This window comes from Protopterus annectens, chromosome 1.part1, assembly GCF_019279795.1.
Source record: "Protopterus annectens isolate FY-2018-M chromosome 1.part1, PAN1.0, whole genome shotgun sequence".
Taxonomy (NCBI): domain Eukaryota; kingdom Metazoa; phylum Chordata; order Ceratodontiformes; family Protopteridae; genus Protopterus; species Protopterus annectens.
Genome location: NC_056726.1, coordinates 93,370,370 through 93,381,568, shown reverse-complemented (window position 1 = coordinate 93,381,568; position 11,199 = coordinate 93,370,370).

The window sequence follows — 11,199 nt, the reverse complement described above, 5'->3', positions numbered from 1 at the left end:
TCCCTGCCAAAGTAGCTGGCCCATGCAAACACTTTGAGGTTTGATTTATATACAAACACACATACATTCCTGGGAAAGGCTGGCACATATTTTCTAGCTTTACCCCCTTCTGCTCAGACTATAAGGTAGTTCCCACTGCCACCACCCACTACTTAGCAGCTAATTTAAGGCCCTTAACAAAGGGTGTCCAATCCTACTGTGTAATGTTACTATTAATCCAAATGGTAGTCTGACCAAGGCCAAGGCTATTTAGGAGTGTCCTGTACAGTGTCACCAAATACATATGCAAGTACTCTAAGAGCTTAAATATCTCTAAATAGGCCAGACACTATTGAAAGGTTTAACTATATTTAATAATAAATAATAAAAGAACAAGACACTACTAAATAAGTAATCAGTTATATCAGAGTTCAAAATCACAGGAAATATTTAAAACAACATTGCAGGACAGTCTCAAATAAATAAAGAAAACATCTAAGCTATACTTTACTATATTCCTATCTGGATCTAAAAGAGTTACTATGCCCTAAAAACTTACTTACATCAAGGCAAGTGCAGAAGGTGGTGATGCGTTGATGTTTTTCTTAGGTCAAAAACAAAATAGAAAATGCACAATCTCTCTCTCGGAGAGTTCTTAAATTAATATCAAATATTACTGCTGGGTTAGCTTGGATGATATCACTTAATGTCACCTGACTTTAGTTCCCAAGCTAAACCTCCTTTGTCAGAAAATAACAGAATTTAGCATCTCCCACTCAGGATAGCCAGCAGCCAATAATGCCCCACCCCCATTCTACTATTTCTGCTCTATTTCACTAACTCTCTCAGCTAGACTTTTCCTCTCCCTCTTTAATAGTACCTTTACTCCCTCTCTTCTGTAGCCTGCCCCCTTGTTTGGGTACCAGTCAGCGCATTTAAGTAACTGGCCACTAGGCGGTGCCTTACCACAAGCCTTTCTGAAGCACACATACTTTTTTTAGCTCCCCATTAGACCTCCTATATTAAGTTTTTTTTTTACTTAGGCTTTTATCTGACTTATTTTTTTTCCACCTTCCCTCCCTTGACCTTGGTTACCTGCAATTTCAACCACACTCTTACCCTCTGACAAAGTGTACTTTCCTCTTATTAGCCTCTTAACCCATTTCTGCATTCTCTCACTCTCTGACTTACCTGCTGTATTCTCCCACTCTATAGATTGTCATCTTCAGTAGTCCACTCTCTGGTCTCTACCCACTCCGTTCACCCTTCGGGTTCACTCCACTCCCCTACCCTGCCCCAATTCACACCCACCCCCAGCAGTTCTACACTTATACCTCCATGAACACACCCCCCACTATCATACTCCAATCACATAATAATCCTGCCACACCCAGCCTCAAGCTCTTAGAACACACCCACTAATAATTTATCTCTAATCCATCCTCAAGCTCTTAAAACACACCCACTGATACTTTATCTCTAATCTTCTCAGAAGATATACTCCACCCACTGCCACTCATCTTTTACCTTCCTATAATTCCTGACTCAACTCTTAATTCCCACCTCTCTAACACCTACTGCACTCTCCTCAACTATGTCTTTCCGATGCCAAATATTAGTAGTACTCTCTCTCTCCTACCTTTTCTAACTACCTCTTACCTCTTAACCTCCTGTGAACAACCCCTACTCTCTACCCTTACCTTCCCTTGCAAACACACTCTATCATCTTCACTAGCTGTATCTACAAGCTTCCTTAATGTCATATACAAACCCAGCTACTTTCTAGCTAAATATCACCATGTAATACACATCAAACATACCATACTAAATAATAAAAACATATTTGACTGCCATTGTAAGCCCCTCCAATTCAACAACTTTATATTACTCCACTCCCTAATAGACAGAGACATTCATCCTAACCCTGGTCCAAACCCTTCCCCACTCACCACAAACTGCAACCAATACAAAACAATCCCCTTACCTTCAAACAAACCCTCCAGTTCACTCTCTATAGCCCATCTAAACATACATAGTATCTGCAACAAAATATCTCTAGTTCATGCCCTTCTAGATGTACATCAGTTTGACATCCTTTGTTTATCAGAAACATGGCTTAAACCCACAATTAAAAACAATGAAATCATCCCCCCAGGTTATAGCATCATTCATCGCGACCGCACAAACAAAAAAGGTGGAGAGGTAGCAATTCTCTACAAAGCAGAACTACAAATTAGCAGTCTAAATCTTAACCTACCCTTAGATAATAGTGCAGAAATAATTATCTCTAAACTACAGCTTAACTCACACAAATCCATAAACATCATCTGCTCCTATCTTCCCCCAGGAAATAACCACAGAATACTCAAATACATTCTAAACTGGCTTTTTTCTAACCTCCCTCAAGAAACCATAGTCCTTGGTGACTTTAATATAGACTGGAATTTATGCAGCTGCACTAACCCCACCACCCTGATCAACCTGTATGGTTTCTCGCAAGCTATAAACTCCCCCACCAGAATAAATAAACTTAACAATAAAAAAAACACCTTAGATTGGATACTTACAAATAGCCCATGACAAAGATACACAACAGGAACCCTTCCAGATGACCTAAGTGACCATTCACTAATATATACATTATCAGACATAAAACAAGCCTAACTATCCCTATTAGTGTCAGAACAGTCTGTACCAAAAAACATTTTGACCCCGAACTGTTCCAAACTGAACTTAAACAATGTAACTGGTCACCTCTAAAATCTCTCCCTATAAATAAAGCTGTTGAATACTTCAATACCACTTTCTTAGTAATCCTGGACCATCATGCCCCAATACGTGCTATTAGAAACAAAACTAAACCAGCCCAATGGCTCTCAAATAATACTAGGAAACTAATCATTTGCAGAAACAAATCTTGGGCTAAATGGCATACCGCAAAGGATACTATTGATCACCAAACCTTTAGACAACAAAGAAATATTATGAAAAAATCCATCCTACTAGATAAAAAGAACTTCTATCTCCAACTTCAACAATCCTCCCCAAAAGAACCACAAAAATTTTGGACTAGTATTAACAAACTTCTATATCCAAGCAAAACTGTCACACCCAATCCTCTAGGCTTCAACCCTGACTGCCCAACACAAACAGCCAACACCTTTAACTCTTTCTTTACTACTTCTATACTAAATCTTGCAAGCCATTTATCCCCTGACATCTCTAATCTGCCTATTCCTAATACCATTCCTCCCCCATTATTCCACTTAGAACCAATACCCACATCCTATATCTGTTCCCTAATCCAAAAACTAAAACCCACTACCCCCTCAGCTGATAAACTCCCAGCAGAATTCCTGAAAAAAGGAGCTAAAGCAATTGCTTATCCCATCTCCATATCGATCAATAGAACCTTAAAGGAAGGCACTATCCCATCTATTTGGAAATTTTCCTACATTATTCCTCTTCACAAAGGTGGAAACTCCAATGATTTCTCCAGCTATCGCCCCATAGCTCTCCTCTCTCTGCTTGCTAAAATAATGGAGAAATGCATTCACAAACAATTACTTAACCACCTTCTCCATCACAATCTACTAGCTAATTGTCAAGATGGTTTCCATCCATTCCATAGTACCACCACAGCCTTGCTATCCTTCACTAACTGTATAAACAAAACTCGCAACAATAACATTCTTTCCTCTGCATTCTTTGTTGACCTATCTAAAGCCTTCAACATGGTTAATCACCAACTCCTCCTACACATATTGAAGTCCCTCTCACTTGACACTCTTGCTATGAACTGGTTTACATCCTACCTTGAAAACAGACAACAAGCAGTTCTCTGGCAAAATCATCTTTCGAATCTCCTTCCTATCTCACTAGGTGTCCCTCAGGGTTCCATATTAGGCCCTCTATTGTTTTCCATTTTTATAAATGACCTTCATCTATCCACTCCACTCTCTACCTGCATTCAATATGCAGATGACTCTATTTTAATTTGTTCAGCCACATCCCAGACCGAACTTCATTTCTTTCACAAAAAGCTTTCAGCACTGTAGAACAATGGTTCTCTAACCATTGTCTTCTCCTCAACTCGAAAAAAATGAAACTTTTACTCTTTACACCTACCCATATATCCACCCCTCTACATTTCACTCTTACATCCAATAATGGCACCCTTATTTCTCCTGACCCCTCCACCAAACTCCTAGGAATTACAATTGATAATCACTTAAACGTTGACACCTACATAAATACTACAATAAAATCAATTAACAGAAAACTAGGATCCCACTATAGAATAAAACCTTTCCTTACATCAGAAGCTAGGACCACAATAGCTCAAATCCAATTAATCTCCACCCTATTCTATGCTTCTCCCATATATACTAACTTTTCTAAAAATAACCTCAACAAACTGGCTATATCATATAACAATATTGCGAGATTTGCCTCAAACTCACCTTTCAGGACTCATCACTGTCTGAATCTAAAACAACTGGGCTGGCTAGAACTCCTTAATCAGCTATGATTTAACCAACTTACAATAGCTCATAAAACCCTATACCAACCCAGCAACACTCCAATTCTCTCTACCCTCATTACGCCATATAATAACCTCAAGAATTTATGCTCCTCTAACAAAATGTTGATTAATACTACCTTATCAAAAAACTTAGCAGGTGACTCCTTATTCCCTAACTACGTTGGCAAAGTATGGAATCAACTACCACATGATCTTACATCTCAGACTTCTCTCCCACTCTTTAAAACTAATCTAAAACTTTTTCTCAATAACCACTGGTTATGCTCTTGTACTAACCCTGGCTAACTGTTATCCTTAACTAACTGTTCCACTCCAAAACCACTATATTCCTACCAATAAACCCTCTATATACTACACTCTATATATTAACCTATATTTTACTTAAATACTGTCTCTGAGTCTCAACTACTATTTTCCCTTATTTGTCCATTTAAGTCAATTTTTTCTATTTTTTATGTAATATTTAACTCAATTTTTTTCTTCTATTTTTTATGTAAACTTTTTGTACTCAATTTTGTATTACTGTCTTTTGATGCCTTTTGTAATCATTTATGTTACATTTAAAATTTTTGTAAGTTTTTCTTTTCTCTGGCCTTTTCTCCCCGGGCCTCTACTGAAAATGGACATGTATCCAGTTGGACTAGCCCGGTCAACAAATGTAAAATAAAAATAAATAAAATAAAATAAAAATAAAAAATCTCTTTGTGAAAATACATATCTCTCAGATGTTTGTAAATCCTGGAAGTCATAAAACAATAAAACACTTACACATCTAAAACCTAGTAATTACTTCTCTTTCAAGACAATACAGAAGACTTCTAGCTCTAGACACTTTGTCTGCTACTGCATTGAAGCTAAGAGATAACATCTCTTTTATTATGTGGTTATGAAACAATTTAATTTCAACTATTTTCTCTGAATTTTAAGTTAACCTCCTGTGTTCCAGTTTCCATTAAACATATACATCTAAACAGTTACAACAGTGCAGGTACATTCCTGCTCTATTCCAACAGGGTGGTTACATTTTATCTCAGTACTTTAAACACATCTGTATAAATCATATCAATATTCACAAATGACATAGAATTCTTTACAAAATTCCTGACATCTGGGCTGGCAGTGTGACATTTCGTCCCCCAAAAAACTCAAGCTAGTTTTTGGTGACCCTTGAGAAACTCTACTTCAGAGAACTGACTATCTTGGAATAACTCACACCATTCCCTGTCTTGAGATCCAACCTCCGTTGGCATTGCTAACTCCACTGTGGTGCTGCATTGTCATGTAATATGCCAGCAACCCTAGGCTCCACCTTAGTAATGGCATTTTGCTGGCTGGCTCGATGTAGCCATGTTAAGGGATTGTGGTGGGTAACTACAGTGAATTTCCTTCCATACAGATAAGGCTGAAGTTTCTGCAGTGCCCACACTATAGCTAGACATTCCTTTTCTACAACTGTATAGCATTCCTCCCTGGGTTAGAGCCTACAACTGAGATTTACCACTTGGTTCTCTTCTCCCTCTGAGGAGACCTGGCTGAGTACAGCTCCCACCCCATAGTTTGAAGCTTCCACCTGCACAACAAATTTTTTTGCTGTAATCTGGACTGGCTAATACAGGGGGGGGGGTCCTCTTAAAGCTCCTTTAAGCTTCTGGAATGCCTGCTTATATGCTGGGGTCCACATTCCCTTATCTGGATTGTTTTTATTTTTCAGGTCTGTGAGAGGAGCAGCTATGGTACTATAATTGGGACAAACTTTTTTGTGGTGCCTTGCTGTCCCTAGGAATGCCCTCATCTGCTTTTTGGTAACAGGGGCAGGCCATGCCTGAATGGCTTCCACTTTGGCAGGTTCTGGCCTGATCTTACCACTCCCCATTCTATGTCCCAGGTAGGAGACCTCTGCCATACCTACGTGACACTTACTGGGCTTAATAGTCAACCCTGCCCTGTGTAGTCTGCCCAGCACCTCCCTGACATGCTGAAGGTTCTCTTGCCAGGAACGGCTGTGGATGGCAATATCATCTAGTTAGGTAAAGGCAAAATTTCCTGCTCCTGCTAGGATGTGCTCTACCAGCCTCTAGAAAGTTGCTGGGGCATTTTTCTGTCCCAAAGGGCATCCCTGTGAACTCATACAAGCCAAAAGGAGTCACAAAGGCTGACCTCTCTCTAGCACTGAGAGTCAAGGGCACCTGACAGTAACCCTTGGTAAGATCAATAGTGGTAAGATACTTAGCCCCATCCAGCTACTAGGGCTTCATCTGTCCCAGGCATGGGGTAAGCATTGGACTCTTTGTGACTATTTAATTTCCTGTAGTCCACACAGAACATGGTACTACTATCCTTCTTTGGTGCCAGCACCACTGGGTGCCCCAGGGACTGCTGGACTCCTGGATTACACCTAGTTTTAACAGTTCCTGTATCTCCTCCCTCAGAGTCTGCTTGAATCTCTCAGGTACCCTATAAGGGGCCTGCTTACTAGGCCTTTGGGATCCTGCATCCACGTGGTGTTGCACCAGGTAGATGGACCCTGGTTTCCCAGTGAACATGTCCCCAAACACCTGTAACACTGCTTGGATTTCTCGGACCTAGGTAGGGAATAGCTTCTGGGACATTGCTACTCCTTCCACTGAGGGTCAGTCCGAGCCTCACTGAGAAGATCAGTCACCAGATCTGCCTCAGAATCCTCCTGCTATCCACTGCAAATACTCAGCACAAGAGCCTCCCTATCATGGTAAGGTTTCATCATGTTAACATGGTACAATTTATGCCCCTGCCTCCTGCCTAGCAGTTCTAGCATGTAGTTAACATCACTCACTTTCCTCACCACCCTGAAGGGTCCCTCCCAAGCTGCCTGCAGCTTGTTGTGTCTGACAGGAATGAGTACCATAACCTGCTGCCCTACAGCATACTCTCTAGCGTGAGCATTCCTGCCATACCAGACCTTTTTCTGATGTTGGGCTTCTGCCAGGTTCTACTGGGCCAAGCCCATGGGTTCCCTAAGCCTTGTCCTGAGGTTTAGGACATATGCTACCTCAGACTGCTTGTGGGATTCACACTCACCCTCCCACTCATCTTGAATCAAATCTAGAGGTCCCCTCACCCTATGCCCATACAGCTACACAAAAGGAGAAAAAACTGTGGATTCCTGGGGAACCCCTCTGTAAGCAAACAACAGATGGGGCAAATATTTATCCAATTTCCACTTGAACTGGTCTGCAAATGCTTGCAGCATCATCTTGAATATAGAGTTTAACCTCTCAACAAGACCATTAGTCTGGGGATAGGGGGTAGTCTTTAGGTGCTTCACCCCACAGTGCTTTCACAGACAAGCCAGCAGGACTGATATAAAATTGGCACCTCTGTCAGTCAGTATTTCTTTTGGGATACCTACCCTGCTGAAAATCTCTAAAAAAGCATTTGCCACCTTCTCTGTCTAAGTGGAGGACAGAGTCAGCACCTGAGGGTATCTAGTAGCATAATCAACTACCACTAGGATATACCTTTTCCTTGTGGAATTCAGGGCACTCAGAGGCCCCACAATATCCATAGTTATCCTCTGAAATGGCTCCTCAATCACAGGCATAGGCATCAGATGAGCTTTCACATTGTCTCCTGCCTTGCCTACATTTTGGCAGTGCTCACAGGTCCTGCAGCACCCTGTTACATCTCTAGAAATCCCAGGCCAATAAAAGTTATGCATAATACATTTATTTGTATGCTTTATGTCCCTAACCTGCAAAGGGAATATTATTGGCTATGGCTAGTAGTGCCAGATGGTAGGCTCTGGGCACTACCAACTGCTGTATTCTCTCACCCTCTAGCCCTCCCTCAGGGTTGCACTCTCTATACAGTAACCCTATGTCCCAGTATACATATTCTCCCTTCTGTTGAAAATCAGGTGCCTCACTAGCTACCCCTCTCAGGCCTTGTGATGTAGGGTCCGAGAACTGAGCCTGTTTCAACTGTCTCTTGGGAAACCTTCCCAGATCCCCTTCCACATGAAGTCTGGTATCCTCTTACAGTGGTGCCTCACTGTCAGCCTGGGTATACTAACACACATCTCTGCCCTTGCAGTCACTCTGTCCAAGGGAACATCAGTACCCACAAGCAGCTGTGGCTCACCTTCAGTCTCACTGCTACAAGGTAGCTCCCTCCCTGAAGTAACCACCTCACCAGTCCTGGCTGCAAGTATACGGTCTGTCTGGGTCTCCACCAGACTACCAGACACACACGCTTGTCTCCAAGCCTGACTGCATGCAACTGCATGCACGTAAAGTGCTGCATTATCAAAATTGTTTCCTATCAGGATATCTGCAGGGATACCTTCAAACACACCTAGTTGCTTGCTTCCTTTTCCATCCTCTCAGTCAAGGTGAACCCTAGCCAAAGGTATTTCATATAGGGTCCCTCCTAAAGCTCTGACTGGAGTAGGCTGTCCAAGCAAGTAGTGCTCCTCTTTAAATATTGCAGACTTCACAATACTTAGGTCAGAGGCTGTGTCTCTCTTAGCAGTGGCCTCTTTCCCTTCCACTAAGGATATAACCTCTTGTGGCAGTTTGGTAGCCTTGTTGTCTTGAGCCAACTTACTGTTGGCATTTTGTCATTCCCACTTACTGGCACTCCCACCATTTGTTCCCCATCTTGCCTTTGTGGTCATCTATATGCTACATGGCCCCACTGATTGCATTTAAAACATTGAACCCTTGGTCCTGGACATGTACATGGACTAGTGGCTTCCCCTGCTACTGGTGGGCTCTGTTGGAGTGTTTGTTTTTCAGTCACTCTCTTTAAACATTTTCCTGCAGTGTGACAGGAGTTTCATACCTCTATAATGCCCACAGTTGTGACTGTATCCTTTGTTAACAGAACCAAAGAATATGCTGGTGGTCCTCAAGAACTTAAAACCAAGAAAAAGTGCACAATTTCTGGTAAATGTAGATGCCAGGTAACATCAAAGGCATGCTGTTCCACATATTCACTGAATACTGAGTGAATTCCAACAAAAGAAATCTCAGTAATGATGATGATATATTGGGCGCTCATTACAGCTGAGTGACGTCTCCAGGCGTTTCTGCAGTTACACCCTACTGCTCCTCTAGGCGTCAAATATTGCCTGTTCATATTTGCATTAATAATTCCAAAACCATGTTACATACAAGGTATCGGAAAATGTTATCTTGAAGCATACATGATAGCAAACACAATTGTATTGATATATGACCTCTGTCAATGGGTATTTGTTAAAAATGTATGGTGATAACCTCAATTTTTAAATGCTGAAGCCACGCCCACTAGGAGTTAAAGGTGCACACTCAAAAGAGCTCTACTGGAGGGAATGAGTTCTTTTACATTTAAAAATTTTGTTCTTTAGGGTTCAGTAAGAGTTGAGCCTTGGAGAGCCAGGTTTCTATGGATGAGAAAGCTTGCTATGTTATATCTTGTAAGTGGGTTGATGTGTCTGATAGAAGATGATGGTGGAGTCATCTGCATATTGAATTAAAGTGCCTTCACAGGAGGCTGTATGCAAGTTGTTGATAAAGACATTAAACAGTAGTGTGCCAAGGATGGAACCTTATGGTGCATCTGTGGAGGTGATGTGATAAAGGTAGATGGATTATTGCCATTTTACTGCTTTCTCTACGCCAGCTAAGTAGCTAGTGAACCACTGAACTGAGGGGTAAGATAGACCAATCTTAGAAAGTTGGATAAGGAGTTTACAGTGAGAGCCCATATCAAATACTTTTGCTAAGTCTAGAAATACTGCAGATATTAGTTTGCCAGAGTCACAGGCTTTGCTGACAGTATCCATAAAAGATAGCACGGCTATTGAGATGCTGTGGGCAGTTCTAAAGCCATGTTGTGTGTAGGTAAGAAGATTATTGTGTGTGAGATAGTGGAAAAGTTGTAGGTGTACACATTTTTCTATAATTTTTGAGAAGGGGACAGCATTGCAATGGGATGAAAATTTGTGATGTCAGTGGAGATGCTTCCTTTATGTAAAGGGATAATATGTGACATTTTCCAGATATGGATCTATTAATCAAGACACTAACAGGGAATGTTATTGTAACTGTGGAAAGTTTTAGATATACTGGAGGGAGGTTGACTGCTCAGGTTGAGCAAGGTTTTAGTTTTCGTAATAGTTTTTTTTTTTAATTTAGAGATAAAGGGATGGGCTGAAAGGTAAAATGAGTTTTTAATTTAGAGATACAGGGTTGGGCTGAAAGGTAAAATGAGGATGGCAGGGTGTTTGAGTATTAGTGAGGGGTTGGTTATATGATTGTGATTTGTGGGATGAGTAGGGGATTTAACAGAAGTGGTGAATTGAGGTGCATTAGTTGGAATCACAGTTAGGATGGCTATGGACTCTATAATGTATGCATTGATTTTTGTGGCTGTTTGATGAGGTGGTATATTTGGGGGGATTGTTTTTATCTCCTGGACTGAGGAGTGATGTTATGGAGGACCAACATTTCTTGGGGTTATTTTCATGGTTATCTTGAATGTGGGTATGGTATGCTTTTTCATGGGAAATGTTGCCTTTTCATCTGAGTACAGAGTTGTCTAAATAAGTGACAATTTGCGTCATTTTTATACTTTAGCTATGCCATCCATGCTTTTCCTCTGTCTTTCATTAGGATTTTGCATTATTTGGTGAACCATGGGGCATGGTTATT